The sequence below is a fragment of the Anguilla rostrata genome, chromosome 9 (genome assembly GCF_018555375.3).
Source record: "Anguilla rostrata isolate EN2019 chromosome 9, ASM1855537v3, whole genome shotgun sequence".
Taxonomy (NCBI): Eukaryota; Metazoa; Chordata; class Actinopteri; order Anguilliformes; family Anguillidae; genus Anguilla; species Anguilla rostrata.
The window spans coordinates 47,684,360-47,700,830 of NC_057941.1; the positions used below are offsets into that span (position 1 = coordinate 47,684,360).

Consider the following 16,471-nt stretch of genomic DNA (forward strand, 5'->3'; position numbering starts at 1 on the left):
ACTGGGCGGTACGGCCATTTGCACTCGGTTTAAGTAATAAAATGTCGACAGCCGGAATTTAGCGGCGCTGCGTTGCGGAAAAGGTCTGAGGCGACGCTCGCGCCCACAGCCTTTCCGGGTTCCCTCGCAGCCGACGCGGAACGGCGCGTTGACATTTGCGATCTGCTTTTTCTCGTCGCCCGCATTTGCCGCGCGCTCATTTTAAACTCCCCCCTCTTAGAGGGAGAGGAGCCGCAGCGGCGCCTGACAGCCGGAGCTACGCTCCGTTCAAATATATCACCGCGCATTACATATATGCATGATGTTTATCGCGCAAGGCCACTGCATTGACAAGCAAATGAAGACAGAGCTTCTCAGCGCCATGTAAAATACATAAAGGCAAAGTCCCCTGCACAAAGATTTACATCTCATCTTCTTTCTTGTTCTCTTATGGACGCACATGTATACATGTATACACACACACACACACACACACACAAACGCAGGCAGACATATAGGAGGGGTGCGGGAGCCATCGGCTCTGGTATTCAGACAGCACCTACAATCTTGCGATATTTAGGGATGCTGTCCAAGGTCCTGAACCCGATCCTACCGGAGACGTGCGCACTGCCTCGGTCTCAGGCAGCAGGCAGCCCTGCCTCCTGTTTGCGCTCGCGCTTCGTGAAAGAGGAACAGCGGCTTCCCCACCGCACACATTCATCACCCGGCCCGTGACAGAGTGATGCATGGGGGCCTTGAGATTACAGAGCGCATCTCCACCGATAGTCCCCCGAGCTACCTCTCCCAGCCCTCTGTCTCGGCCCACGCTTGGAATGGACGTGCGCCCCGGACCTGCCCGTGAGAACCAGGTAGTAGCAGGGCGGCCGTTGGGAGGAGGCGGACCGACTCGCTTTCGGAATCGAGCGCGCCGACCGGAACGTCCGCCCTAGCCGCCAACGTTCCGGTCTCGCGCAAATGCGCTCGTCTCGTGCAAAGCGGATTACAACGGCGCGTGCAATTTGATCTCTACGACCACGCCGCACGGCCACATCTCTGTTACATCCACACGCGCCAGGGTGGAAAACAAGGACCACGTAGAACACGCCAGACTCCAGCCCTGAACGGCCCTGTCGAGCGGGGAAACGTTCAGTTTATTGGCCGTGTTAATCAAGGACATTTTTTTTTTTTTTTTTTGCCTCCGCCTTATCTCCGGAGTCGCTGAACAGCCCAAAAGCGAGCACAATGCCTCCGCGGAGGCCTTTTGTTTCATCTCCTCGTCGCGGCGACGGCGTGGAGAAGCAGGTCCTCGCGGGTCCTCTCAGCTCTCCGAGAGAGGGAACGGCAAAAAAAAAACAACAAAAAACAAAAAGGAGGACATGCGGAAAATAAAGAAAAGTAAGAAGTACTAGAGGGAGCGGGAGCTGAAGGCTCCGCCAAACGCAGGCAAGCTCGCTCATTAAGGGCGGACGAGATAATAACGCTTCCCTGAGAAAAACAAGAGAGATTCTCTTCAGGCAATAAAGAAATATTGTGAATATCAAAAAAAGAGGGGGTGGGGGGGAAGAATCACGGTTATGTTTCTACCTTTGCTGCCTTTAAAATGTAATTGCAGTTGCCCTAACTTCAATATACGTACGGAACAAAAAACATCCATATTGATTGATTGAAAAAAAAAAGATTAAAAAGATTACCTGATTGCCTGATTATATCCAGCCTGTTCTAGATCATTGACAATTTCAATAACAAGCAGCAATACACCTCATACCTCATTACAATGAATACAAGCTATTATCTTGGATAATACAGATTGCTTTCGACGACTACAAGAAAACATTTGTGCAGTCAAATAATTATAATTCTGTCAGGATTTACCCGCCTCCATAAAGAATAACGAAGCAAAATAAAACAAACAAACAAACGAACAAACAACCAGACAACAAACAAACACATAAATAAAAAACAAACAAATAAATACATGAAAAAATAAACAAACAAAAACATAAATAAACAACCAGACAAACAAACAAACAAGAAATTAATAAATATGTTGAGATCTTTGGAAATGAGTGCCATTACAATCACACAAACCTGACCTAAAGGGAGAGGTGAGGGGGTTTTAAAACGGATGCCATTTGCTTCACTCCACTGTGAAGAGCCTTTGTTCAGATGATAAGAGCCGACCGCTCTTTAAATGGGGTATTCTGATTCCGTACACTGGGTGGCACTCAAATCCTAATGAGCATGCTCAGCATGAAACAGGCCAGACTCTCTTTTCCTTAACCCGTTTCTGGGTAAAATACAACCACAGAGGATATTAATACCACAGAACACAAAAACAAGCAACGTTAAATGCCGGTAATGTATGCACGAATATGTTAAAATAAATCACTTGAGAAAATCTGTCAGCTAAATCACCCGTCTTAAGTAATCAGCTAAAACGCAAACACGTGCTTGTGAAACCCTATCTATCATTGTCTTCCTTCCCCAGGTTTAATGTCTAATTTATCGTTTGGTGATGAATGAGTTATTCATCGTGCACTTTTCCGCGACACTCGAGTCCACCTGGTCCTCGTTTAATCGCGTGAAATTTACCCGGGGGAGACGAAAACCTGATTTAAGGTATGCGTGGCCGCAGTGGAGTAACATTAATTGGCCGACGGGACAAGGTTAGGAAAACGTAATGAAAGTTAGCGGGTGCGCCACTTCATCACATCCTCGGCCTGCGCTATTACTTTCGGCCAGGCTAGCCAAGCGTGAAATGGAACTTCATGTGATGCTGCAAATATGCCCTCCCTAATCCTCGTCCCCCGTGGGTGTTCACACCAATCATCCAGGCACTCTCTCTAATGCGTGCGGAGAAGGGGGTTCGGGTGAGGGAAAGGGGGGGGGGGGGGTGGAGGTGATGTCGGCCAGCCGAGGAGGAAGGAGGGGGAAAAAAAACACCCATAATGCAACAGGTTAAATCTACTTAGGATCCATTTGCTCAGAAGGGCTGCTTGGCTCAATCATCCCATTTGCCACCTCGGTGCAGCCTTTGCTCAGATTCAAGATGCACCTCCAAAAAGGGGAGATTCTGCAGCTATTGAAATGTTTCATATCTGTCTATGCATATACACCTGCTTATATATACACACACCTGCTTATTAATGCAAATGACCTGCTGCTCAATGTAGCCTGGAGCGCAGTATATAAAGCGCGCAGAGAAGGTGAAGAGGTTTAGTTGTTGTTGACCAAACATTAGTATGAGCTCTCTTAGCGTGCTCTAGTGAGTTTGCCCATGGTACGACTCTTGCTGCCAGCCGTGGTGGTTCCAGCATCTCCGGCTGCCCTCCTGGGATTTTCACGTGCTACAGTCTGTAGCGTTCACAGCGAACAGTGTGATAAAATAAAAAACTAAAAAACATCCAGTGAGAGGTAGCTCCGTGGGTGAAAACACCTTGTTAATGAGTGAGGTCAGAGGACAATAGGCAGACTCTTTCCGGGTAACAGAAAGGCCATGGATTCTGGAATAACAGCCGTTTCCGACAGTAGTGTGCAGAAGGGAATCTCTGAATGCACAACACTTCAAACCTCCGAGCAGATGGGCTACAGCAGCAGAAGACCACGCTGGGTTTCACTCCTGTCGACTAAGAACAGAAAAATGAATCTACACTGGGCATGTGATCTCCATAACTAGAAGACTGAAGTTTGAAAAACATTGCCTGATCTGGCAAATCTCAATTTCTACTGTGATATGCAGGTGGTCGGTTCAGAATTTGGCGTAAACAGCAAAAATCCATGATTCATCCTGCCCTGTCAATGGCACTGTCCCCAGATCCAATGGAACACCTTTAACAGGGTTTTGCCATTGATAAGCACACATGCTCAGTCCACCTACTCCGTATAAATAAAGGTTAAGAGTATATTCAGTGCAGTCTGTAATATTTGGACAGCGACACAGTTTCTGCTCTTTTGGCTCTCTCCTCTAGCACATTGGATTTGAGATGAAATAATGAATATGAGGTTAAAACTCAGACTGCCAGCTTCATTGCGATGCATTTACATCCATATTCAGTTAATCCATGCAGGAATTACAGCCATTTTTATACATAATCTCCCTATTTTCGGGGACCAAAAGTAATTGGGAAGTTGGCCGCCGAGCTGTTTCTTGGCTATTCATTGTCGCATCATTAGTCCATGCACAAGAAAGCGAACAAAAGGTCTATAGTTGATTGCAGGTGCGCGATTTGCATTTGGAGTCTGTTGCTGCTTGCACTTGATTGGTGGGTGGGAGTGGCTGGCTTATTCAGTGGTAAACAATGTTGCGCTAGCCGTCTTAGCTCCACATTACCCCCAAAGCTAATCAGTTCATTATGCTGAGAGCTCCCATTAATATTGGCTAATTAAACGGCCCATATGCAAAAGCGTGATGTCTAATCTATGCCATACGACTGTCGCGGCCCTGTACTTGCTTGAAGTTGTCCTGCTTAAGAACACTGATTCTCCTGAGGGGGTTTCCTCGTTTATTAATGGTAGGGCACTTCACAGATCGCGAGCGGCTCGCTGCAGAATCTGTGATTAAAATGAAAGCGTCTGTGCCGACGCACGTCAAGCGATGGAAAACGACTTCGGAGAAGACAGCACAATAGGGGTGGGGTCAGCGACGCGTCATCGCGGAGGTTAAGGAGACACTGTTAGAAAGAATCAGCGTTAAGTCGTTCAGCGCTAAGTTCAGACGGGGCCCCGACGGAGAGCTCTGTGCTCGTCTGCTCCTCCTGTACGCTGACATTTACCGAGAAATTCGCGCGGAATTACCCGAGGCACCCTCGGCGTTAGCGTCCCGTTAGCGAACGGCGCGCGCAGCAGACCCGACGAGCACGGCGACGGCAGGCGGCGCGGCGGCCGACGCCGGATTCGCGTTCCGTTTTCCGCTAATCCGCGAGCGTAATGACATTCTCTCCGTTCTCGCCGCAGCGCGAAGGCTCACTTAAAAATAATAAAATAAAAATAGCGGGGACGTTTTCGCGCTCTAACCGTGAGTTGAACCGCGGCGGAGCGAACTCCCCCTACTGAAGCGTCTGAGTCTCTGACAAATATCTGCCCAATTCAGGCTGTCAAGCCTTCCAGCAGGACTTAATTCCATTTAAAATCGCAGTGGATCTAGCGAGCGACTCCCAGCTGGTGAGCCGCCAGTCAGCTCATAGTAATTTAATTCATTTCGATGTGTGACTCATAATTAAATCATGGGAAGGCAGCTTCCAAACTAGTCAAAGCACTCTGCATATTGATAAAACCCACTTAAAAAAAGTTAATAATAATATAAAAAATAATAATAATAATAATAATAAAATAAAACAGCGGTGTACTGCATGTTCCACTTTTTAAGGCTCCAGACATGTATTCAGGAGAACACATGCTTTGGCATAAGCTCATAATTGCCATTGTAATATTTACAACGCACCTGCACATAAATAAACCGCATAAAGAAACAGCTATTAATTGCGGCGGTGCATCACATTAATTGGCCGCGTCTTAATAACCGGACGGGCGTGAAAGTAAACAGCGGTGATGGATGGATCGCGAGCCGGCGCGACGCTTCCACACAGGAGGAGGGAGCGCGACTGGCACCCCGCCATCATCAACCCGCACGAAACCCTTCGATGACGCTTCGGCGCGAATGCGACGTCGTGCGGTACGCCGACTTTCCTGCCGCTCGTAAAAAAATTATTGTTTGAATAAGACACAAGACGAGCGAGGGGGATGGAAATATCAAAAGGAAGAAAAAGTCAATTATGCCCTTCGGTCATTTCGCCGCCGCACAGGGGCCGAAAAGGTTTAAATCCAATTTCACAACTTGTCCTCCTTTCATCCGCCACTTCTTCTGATTGCGCTCGTCGGTACGAGGGGCATTTCAAGTCGCGGCGAGGCGGACGGGAATTATTCCAGCGGCCTGTCGACGGAGTCCGCGCCCGTCTGCGAGAGCCTGTTATACAAGCAGACAAAAAAAAAATGTTCTCGGCCAGGATAAGGACAGGGGCTATTGATTGTCAAGTTATGAAATTGTCATAAATGGAGAAAAAGTCTCTCGGAACTCTCGGGTGGTTAGCTTCAACTGTCGGCAGTCAAGTCGTCACTGAACTGTTACCGAGAAAAGTGTACGGCCATTTTTTTAAAAATGTAAAGTGTTCTAATTTCAGGTGCAACTAGCTGTTCAGGTCGCGTATAAATATACTGTGTGCGTATGACCACCACTTCTATTTTTGCTAGTGATGGGTATCATTTTTAACTGTCTGCTGTGGCATAATGGGTGGAAAAAAGGGTGCATTCAGAACAAGCAGTCTGAAGAGCAAGCAGTCTGACACTGGTATGAGAACTGGTATGAGAATAAAAAAAATCTGCAAAAAACCTAATGTAGTGTATGCTACAATGGGGGAGTGTGCAGACATACTGAGGGGCAGGTGCTCAAACCCCCCCCCCCCCCCCAAAAAAAAAACAGGTTCCTTGTTTTGCTTTTCCCTGCCTGGTGCATGGGTGTCACTTAATAAAATGTGCACATGGACAGAAGTCTATAAACTGTTTGAAAACACTTAATTGAATTTATTTTCCAATGTTTACCCGATTGGAGGAAAGCTAATGCATTCAGCATTTTCTCAGACTCGTGTACATCGCTGGCCGTTAGCGAAACTAATCAGCCATTTTTCTTCGCTGGCCTTTTCAAAAAAGCACGCTCGCCCCGGCTCGCCGGACGGCCTTTTCGAAACCGATGTAAACGCACAAAAACGAAGAGCCACTACGGTGCATATTGATCGCGGATCTGATGAGTTTAATTGATTTCCTGTCGCGGATTAACGAGAGCATGACCCCCCCCCTCACCCCCCCCCCCAAGCCTCGGGTAGGCTGTGAGCAGACTGAAGAAGAGGGACGAGGGACCGAAACTTTAGACCAGTGGTCTCCAACCCTGGTCCTGGAGAGCTACAGGGTCTGCTGGTTTTTGTTTTCACCTTAAAATCAGCACCCAATTGAGACCCAAGACACCAGGTTACACAACTGCGTAATAAACTGCTGTAATTGATTCATGAAGTGCAGTGAAGTCACTATGGAAACCAGCAGACCCTGTAGCTCTCCAGGACCAGGGTTGGAGACCACTGCTTTAGACGAAGACCTGGCCGAACATACGCGCGTTTCGGACGGCGAATCATCGCAGCGCGTAAAACGCAAACTAACGCAAAAAAAAACCAAGGCGAGCTTCGCGTTTTCCCCCACGACGGCGATGTGGCCATGAATTCTGAACGCTCCTCATCGAGCGACCGAAGAGACGATGTAATGTAGACCCTCCTGACGATTCAAAACACTTAAGTGAAGATGAAGTACGTCGACTCGAGCACGTGAACGTCCCTTGGGTGACGCCCCCAGAGAGGTAATACGAGCTTCATAAACTCTTGTGGCTGCTGGGGGGGGGGGGGTTGGGGGGTAGGGGGGGACCTTGGTCTTTAGCTAAGCGGGCTAATTGCGTCTCCCGTGGTCTGAAGCAGCCAGCTGCGGTTCGAAACGAGCGGCAGATGCGCTTCTGTTTACACGTGCGGTGGGGACCGAAGCGTCTGAGGACGCCGCCGAGAGCTGACTGTTTTCATTATTTATCAAGGGCCAGTGCAATTACAACACTCTGTCGGCGCTTCTTATTCAAGAACACACAATTTAAAAAATAAGAAAAAATGAATGATGAGCAAAAACAAAGTGTGGAGGTCTTTTTTTTGAAGGTCACAAATGTTCAGTACTTGGTTTGTCCACCTTGAAAACCGCCTTCGCTCCGCTTGGCATCGATTCCCCGCAGCTTTTGCGGCTCCTCATCCTCCATTTCTTCCCAGTGCTCTCTCAACACTTCCCTTAAATGCTCTGTTGATGTCACTCGGTGTTTGGCCTTTTCCCTCTTCCACAGCTCCCACAGATGTTCAGTAGGGTTAAGGTCTCTTGACTGCTGTGGGAATGCCATCCCATTGAGCTCCCCTTGTTCTCAATAATGCATCCTGGAATAATAAGTGTGATTGGAGTATCGTAATTTCATTATTCCTTGATAAATAATGAAAACAACCAGGACTTGGCGATATCCTCAGAATTGTGGTCCTCATACCAGCACCACCATTTAACTGCTACCCCCTGCTGCATCGCACACCTACAAAAAACTAAATAAATAAATAAAAAGGGCTCATTAGGAATATGTACATTTTCCACAGACCCAGGAGACCCACAACGGTGTTCAGAACACCATAGTAGGTGCAGGCTGAGTGATGTGATTTCTTTCCTCATCTTACTCACAGTAGGGTCTTTTTAAATGGCAGGTCGTTCGTCTGTCCTTCCGTCTGTCCACCTCTCCGCAGGTCTCCGTTCACCAGACCTGCTGCTCCTCATTTTCACCTTCCTCATCCTCATTACTCTTATATATTTTTCTCCAGAACCTCCACTCCCCCCCACCCTCCCCCTCCCCTCCCCTCCTCTCCACTCCTGCCTCCCCACCCCACCCTCCCCTCCACCTCTACACCCGGCCCCCCGCAACCCACCCTTTCCTCCCCTCCGCCCCCCCCCCACCATCCCCTCCTCCCCCCCCACCTTCGCCTCCCGCCCCCCCATAGCCCCCCCACCCTCCCCTCCCTTCCCCTCCCGCCCCCCACTCCCCTCCCCAGTGAAGCCACTGGTCCCCCATTTGTTCCCTGCTGTTCTCATTATACAGAGTCCTGCAGTCACAGAGGCACTGAGCTTCAGTATCGCTGGCCCACTGCTGCCGTGATAACCTAATGCGCGAAGAATTACCCTCGCATTATGCACGGGGAAATATAAACACCTCAAAATTGTTAACCCTTCATTGGCTGTTGTATCCCGGGCAATAGACATTTTGGAAGGGTTCAGGAGGAGTCAGGAGTGAGCTGACTCTCTCCTGAAACACCTGAAGGCTGGTATATTACAAGTTAGCCGTGAGATTTAATATTTTCAATCTGGAATCAACTTGTCATCCATATAAGGAACTGTAATGACTTTTGGGCATATGCAGCGAGCTCCATAATGTGATATGACACACATATACAGTATATATACATATGTATATATACTGTGTGTGTCCACCTCCAATTTAGATTGGATAAACTTGCAATAATTTGTTTAATTATAATTAAATATAATTACAAAGGAGGCTATTTTTAAATTAACTCATTTTTTTGTGTTATTATAGGTAGAAAATGAAAAAAAAGTTTGTACTATAAATGTGCATAAATTAAGGGAATTATTCTTTACATTAAGTTTTTTTTTTTGTTGCCTGTACAGTGTATATATATAGCACACACTCACATTTGCAATAAATTGATCAGTGATGATATGTGGCCTCTTCATAAATCTGGCACTAAGATACTTGATTTGGTCACAGAGCAGGTAGAACACCATAGGGTCAGTGCTGAGGTCATTCTGTTGCCAGCCACTCACTCATGAATGTTGCTCCACGCGCCGGAAAAGTAGCGAAATTCAGACCACGTTAAATTCAAAGCGATTGTTTTAGTCAAGCTGAGATGCGTGACTTGGGCCGATGGCGTGGGCTCTGTAGTGCCCGTCTACGGAGAGAACTATAAGCCGGTGTAGCAGAAAAAAAAATAATAATAAGAGGCTTCAAAAGAGAGGAGGGAGAAAAGGGCTGGCCTTTTTCCAAATGTGAAGTGCTTTGTTCATTTGGCGTCGGCACTCTGAGAAAGACATTAAGACACAGCAGAGACTTTGAAACCGCGTTGCCGGGGATGCTATTGAAGTTCATTAACCTTCTCCGCGGTGGTACCGGGGCTTCGAGCCGGAGAAAGCTGCCGACGGGCTTGATCGGGCTGGGGGAATAGCCGGTCTCTGATTAAGCCCCGTCTAAAATATGATCCGCACAGGAGATCGTTTTCCCGGAAAGGGGAAACCGAGGGAGAGGTCCGATGAGGACAGTTGGAGGAGATCACAGGGAGCTGCTGAGGCAGAGTCCGCGGTGCTGCTGGCAGTCGCGGACGGATTGAGGACATCTCGGGGGGCCGTCTCTGAGCATTCTAAGGGAAGAAGGGACCCCCGCTGCGCATCTCAATGGCTCCCAAAGATACCCGAAACAAAAATAAAAACCTTGGTCAGCTGACGTGGAAGAGAACGGTCTCCCTTACTTTATAACCGTGCCCGAGGCTGCTCAGCCTTTACCTGCCAGTTTCAAATGAAATTTTCTAAATTAATTAATTAACAAGAATCCAACATGGCCTGTTTTTATTGTCTTCTGAAGAAAATAAGAGAGAAAAAAAAAACAGCATAGAATATTTCTGAGTGCTGATGACTGCATGTATGTAATGCCTGTACACACTGCTGGATGCATAGTTATCACTTCTAAATGCAGTTAAACATTTACTCAAAAACATATAATTTGCACAAGCAAGAGAGATCGGCAGTACAATTAAGGTACAGTTGAATTTAGCTTGCGCTACACTCGACACAAAAGCAATGAGAAGAGTCAATATGACATGCTAGATAGTTGCAATAGACCTAGACGAATACTTTGTTCAGTCTTTTACTTCACTATTCTTGACCCCCGACTGTCTGCCTCTAGCGAGTCTTGAAAAGGAATTTACAGCTTGTGTTGCATCCTGCTAAAAGAAAATCCCACAATCCTCTTGGTTCGAGCACACTTTTGTATCTTCTGCTGGTTGATAAGAGACTTGGTGAGAAAGTTTTATGATACGCCACTATATAATTTGTTGATCTGAGTCACTGCTTCCAACTGGATGGCTAATTACACATGAACTGCGGAGAAGTAATCGACTGGCTAAGAGCTTTCGTGGGTTGACTTGCATCACATGGCCAAAAGCATGTGGACACCTGACATTCAACATCTCGTCCAAAATTATTGGCATTGGTATGGAGTTGGTTCACCCTTTGCTGATGTAACCACCTCCACTCCTGGGAAGGCTTCATATTAGACGTTGGGAGCATTGCTGCAGGGATTTGCTTCCATTCAGCCAGAAGAGCATTAGTGAGGTTGGGCACCTGATTGGGCGATTAGGCCTGGCTCACTGTTAGCTTTCCAATTGATCCCAAGGTGTTGGATGGGGTTGAGGTCAGGGCTCTGTGCAGGCCAGTCAAGTTCTTCCACACCATTCGTGACAAATCCTACAAGGTAGGTATGGCTTTCACTCATTACAAATTAATTGTATTGTTCACTTATCCAAGTACCATCTCATATGCGTATACGTATGTATTTTGCGATTGCAAGTACAGTGGAACGTTGCGACAGTTGATTAATGAATGCTGTAAAACGACTTAGATTGCATTAAAACGTGTGTGCTAGAAGCAGAAACATACTTTCACTGCGACAGATTGCAGGAAACAAAAACAACAGCAAAAAACTCTCTTCACTCATTGCACTTAATAAATAATAACTTTTAAAATTTCATCCCCCTCATTTCCCTCCGCAGAAAACATTGTTATTGTTTTTCTTCGCTAGGATGGAACGCGAAAGACCAAATTAAAATGTAAATCGCAGGCTATAACACACAGAAGAGAATGAGTTTTATTCTCACTTCGGGAATGACTGTAGCAAAGTGGAGAGTAAAAAAAAAGTCAACATTTTTCACACTTGGGTGGGGGGATTTCTACACTGCTGGGGCGTGATACTGCTGCTGTGTTTCTAGGTACCTGCAAAAGAAAATAAAAATAATAACTTGCATCAACAAAACCCACAAAAGCATCTTTATGCTAAACCGATGTCTTGTTCTTGGCACAGCTGGACGTAACCGTTTGGAATGCAATCTTCCCTCCAATGTTTAACAAAGAAGGCAATGTAAATTTAACGGAGGCTCTCCACAGTTGGGCAGAGGGGCTGGTTATGGTCCAGCTGGTTATGTTGTCAGTATGTCACAAAGATCATATTATGAATATTTCAGCGTGAAGCCAGATCTTGCTGCCGGGCCACCACTGGCACCCAGCCAAATTTATATTGTTCACACCTGGTGCAAGAGGCTACTGTTGGCACGCTAGCAACGTTTAAGCTAGCTCAAGCTGCTGCGGACCAGGAGACATATTACAGAAACATCCTGCCTGACAAATCCTATTCTGTCACATGTGCATAGATACAATAGTTCAACACCATAGTTTTTACTTTTTTTTGGTTACAGGACAGACCTGATTTTATGATAATCCATTCATAACTCTGCTGCAACATTCTGTATTATTGTCCTGGCATTTAGGGTGGAGTGCAAAAGTTGCCGTTTGCCTGACTTCAAATTAACCTTCTAGAACTCACGCTGAGCATAGCCATTCTGGAGAATCCCCACGATGGACCCAGCTGACAGCAGCACCGTTGACGAAAATCAGAACGGACAAGGTAACGCAACAGCAGAAAAGGAAACGCTCTGCATTTTTTCCGAGCACAATTTCAGGTTTTAGTTACAGAATCTTACGGGCAAAAGGGTTTTGGAGGCGCTTCAAATACCAAGGCTATCGCCACACTGGCTACGGGATGACAGAACCAATCAAATTGCGGGAAATTAATCTCCCAGAGCATAAATTGAGTGTAACTTTTGCTAATCTCTCAGAGTGTAACAGAGTGTAACTTTCATATACTCTTAAGATGGATTGGTTCGATATCTTTGGGAGCTTTAGTCAGGGAAAGATGGGAGAGATACGGAAGGATTCCCTGAAGTAAGATGTGCTTGTGCAATATAACATTTTACAAATCTTACCTCAGTTCTATGAGATAAGGGAGGATCTTAAGAGGATTTTTTTCAATCTCCATGTAACTCTAGTGGATATGACTTATACATTTTAAACATCTTATTTTAGGAATAAAATAAGAGAACTCTAAATCAATATTCTGGACGAATTTACAAGTTCAACTGCTATCGCATGAATTACAGTCCATAATTCACTATTGTAATAGGTGTGGGGCTTCTGATATTGACCAACACCCTCTCAAATATCAGACCAGATCTACGCAGGGCAAAGTGTAACTATCTTTCACACTGCATCTTTTTAAATCCTACGATGGTTCAATTAGAGTGTGCTATTAGTTGTATTCTCTATGATTTAAGTTTGGGCCACGGTGCAGAATGCTTTTAACTGTGTGAGGCAGCGAGAGCGCCGCACGTAACTGCCACAGCCTGAGCACCCCACTCCGAGCCCTGTCTGGCAGGCATGAGAACATTCCGGAATGTTTGTAAAATGGCCTCGGGGAGGGCTGGCGTCCTGTCCCCTCAGCATTCCGCCCCTCAGCTTCGGAAGGCGCTGGGCTAATTCCGGCGCTAAGCTGCACCCATCCCAAGGTGGCTGTGCAACGCTCGGCACACCCTTGCGCCAATAGGAGCCGAGGGAACCGAACTCCGCCCACCTCGGATTATGGCGGTGCGGAGACCGCCCGTTTCCAGGGAGCTGGGGTAGAAGTCGGCAAACACTCCCGGAAGGAACACAGTGATAAATGCCAGGGCGTTAATAATTGAGGACGGGAAAGGGTTGACGGGGGGGTTGCGGGAGTCGATTCGGCGGTCGAGAGCACCTGCCCGCTCTTTCACCGGAACCTTCCGCGAAGCAAAAAAAAATAAATAAATAAATAAATAAAGGGCCAAGGAAAAAAAAAAAAAAACGAGAAAAGTTTCCCAAACAATTCATTAAAGGAGTATTCACAGCAGCCTTGCGATAATGCTGGGGACTTCATTAAAAAGGTCATTATGTTTAGTGATGGATGACTAGCGGCAAGCGGGCAAACGGCGACGACAACAACCCCCTGCGTTGTCACGTTTAATGTCAGGGAGCGAAATGAATTGGAGATTCCCGAGCTTGCGGTCGCAATTAGATACGAATCCCCCTCGTGCTTATTATCTGTTTTTCAAAGATGTGCATTCTTCTTTTTTTAAAACGTGTCTTCCCCTCCGCAGAGGAACCCCTTTTTCCTTTCAAGGAAGCGCGCGGGAGCAACACAAACCCTTTATTAGGAGGCTCATTGTTTAGGAGAAGGTGCTTTTTTGAGGCGCCGGTTTTTTTGCCAGAGGACGTGTTCCTCATTCGGCGTCGGGGGGGGAGGCGGAACAATGGCGTAACATTTCAGGTACAAAAAGGCTCGCTCGTTAATCTGCTCCGGGACCCCTCCACAGCACCTAGGATGCTTTCCGGAGGGGGGGCGGGGGGGGGGACTTTTCTTTGCCCAAACAATGGCACAATGAGAAGGGTCAAGTGTACAGAGGGGGGGGGAGGGAGGGGGAGGGTGGGTAGCGATGTTCGGTCAGGGCACCGGGGGAGAGGGATAGAGAGAGGGAGCGCACGCTCAATTAAACACCACAATAGGACAATGCGGGCGGGGCGGAAGGAGAGCCGACTCCAGGTGAGGGCCGGGGTGGGGGAGCGTCCCATGGCGGTGGGCCATTGTGTTTCCTGAGCTGTCTGTCTGGGTTTCCTCTACCCTGGTGTGCAGGGTACAATGGAAAAATATCCTTTGATATCCTCTGATGTCACAGACAGCAGCGCAAGCTGTTGCCGATATGCACAGGAGAGATCAGCTGTTACAGAAAACCCCCGGAGATCAGCGAGGATAACCAAGATCAGTGGCTGCAGGCAAATGACAGTGATCAGTCACTTGCAGAAGAAAAGAAAGTAAAGATTAGCAGCTACACAGGAGTGATGAGATCAGCCACTTTAGATGAACAGCAGAGACCAGCTGCTAAAGAAATGCAGCAGAGATCAGCTGCTAATGATGAACAGCACAGTACAGCTGCTAAGGACGAACAGCAGAGATCAGCTGCTAAGGACAAGCAGCAGAGATCGCTAAAAAGGAGACGGCCGCAGCAGAGCCGGGGGTGAAGGCCGGGAGGACAGCGGGATGCCGTGCGGGATCCCGGGGGGGGTGGTGGGGGGGGTTGGGGAGCCACTGTCTCTGCCGGCCAGGCGAGCCGCGTGGCGGCGGCGGCGGCACTGGCGGATCCTCTGAAGCCCGACGGGTGACGCGGGGCTGGCAGGCAGCTGTCGGGGGCACGGCTGACTGATTAATGATGCCCAGGCGCTCCAGACACACTCCCTCTGTGCTCAGCACAGGCCTCAGGCTGCTCCGGGCCCAGCACGCCAGCCAGCAAAGCTCTCAGCAGGCTGTCTCTGTCTCTGACTGTCTCTCTCTTCCTCTCTCTCTCTCTTCCCCTCTCTCCCTCTCTCTTTCCCTCTCTCTCTCTCTCTCTCTCTCTTCCCCTCTCTCTCTCTTCATCTCTCTCTTTCTTCCTCTGTTCCTCTCTCTCTCTCTCCCTTTCTCAATCTCTCTCAAAATTCTAACTCAAATTCAAAATGCTTCATTGGCATGACATATTTTGAAATACGTATTGCCAAAGGCTAATATTCAGAATCATAACAACAATGATAAAAGGATTAACAACAGTAAATATGAAGATTAAAATATAACAGGCATAGCATGTATATTAATATATATATTTATAAATAATCATAATACTGCAAATTTATTTGGAGTCTGATGGCGGCCGGTCTCTATTGCTAGGCTGTGCTTGCCGAGTCTTCATTTTGTCAACATTTTTCACTGTGGTCAGGTAATCTGTCACAGAGTATTCACATTTTAGGACCAGATAGCATTGCAATTTGTTTAAATTTTCGTTTGAGTTTCCAAACAGGTAATACATTTTTGCTTTTGTTGCTTTATTATTTGGTTAATTCTAATAAAAGTTTAGTTGTTATGTAGCTGTGAGGCTGCATGGTCTTAGTGACCTGAGCCTCAGGACCTGGGAGGATCTCTCTCTGTCTCTCACTCCCTTTCTCTTTTTTCCTCTGATACAGAGAGAGAGGGAGAAGTGAACTCCAGAGATCAGCTGCTAATGATAAACAGCATCTGTATCTCTTTCCAAGTCATCCCCTCGGTCTCTCACTCCCTATGTCTCTCATCCCCTCTCAGTCTCATTCTGCCTCTCATCTCATCTCTCGCTCTCTCTGCCCCTCTCTCTCTCACACACACACACACACACACTCCCTCTTTCTCTCTCTTTCTCTCCCCTGGACTCCGCCCTCTGCCCGCCCACGGCAGAGGGATTTCTAAATCTGCTCCCCGCCCCCAAATTGCTTGTCAGGGACGAAAGCGGCGTGAAAATGAAAAAAGGCCGTCGGTGACAGACGCGATTACACGCCGCGCGCACCTGGCCGTCGCCATCTAGCCCCGGCGACGGGGGATGATCACGTCCTGACGCGGCCGGCGACGCTCCGCGAAAGAGATTGGCCCGGCCGCGGGCCCAGAACCGGACCAGACCGGACCGGACCGGACCGGACCGACACGCCAGCTTCGCTTCTCCGTCGCCACCCAAAGGCCTGTGTTCATCACGCGGCGGAAGGCCAGCAAGAAATTTGTTAAACAAAAGATAAAAAGGAGTTTTATAGATAAATACTGAGAGATGTAGCGATTCAGACTTTTCTGAGCTTGCGTTGCCATAATCCGCTCAACCATCACGCGGCCTCGTGAAATTGAATTTCAAACTTTATGCGTGTGTGT

At 47.5% G+C, this 16,471-nt stretch overlaps 1 pseudogene; it reads right to left on the reverse strand.

Annotated features, from left to right (window-relative positions):
• Positions 1-216: 216 nt before the first annotated feature.
• Positions 217-14,349, reverse strand: LOC135264314 (uncharacterized; annotated as a pseudogene).
• Between the last annotated feature and the right edge of the window lie 2,122 nt (positions 14,350-16,471).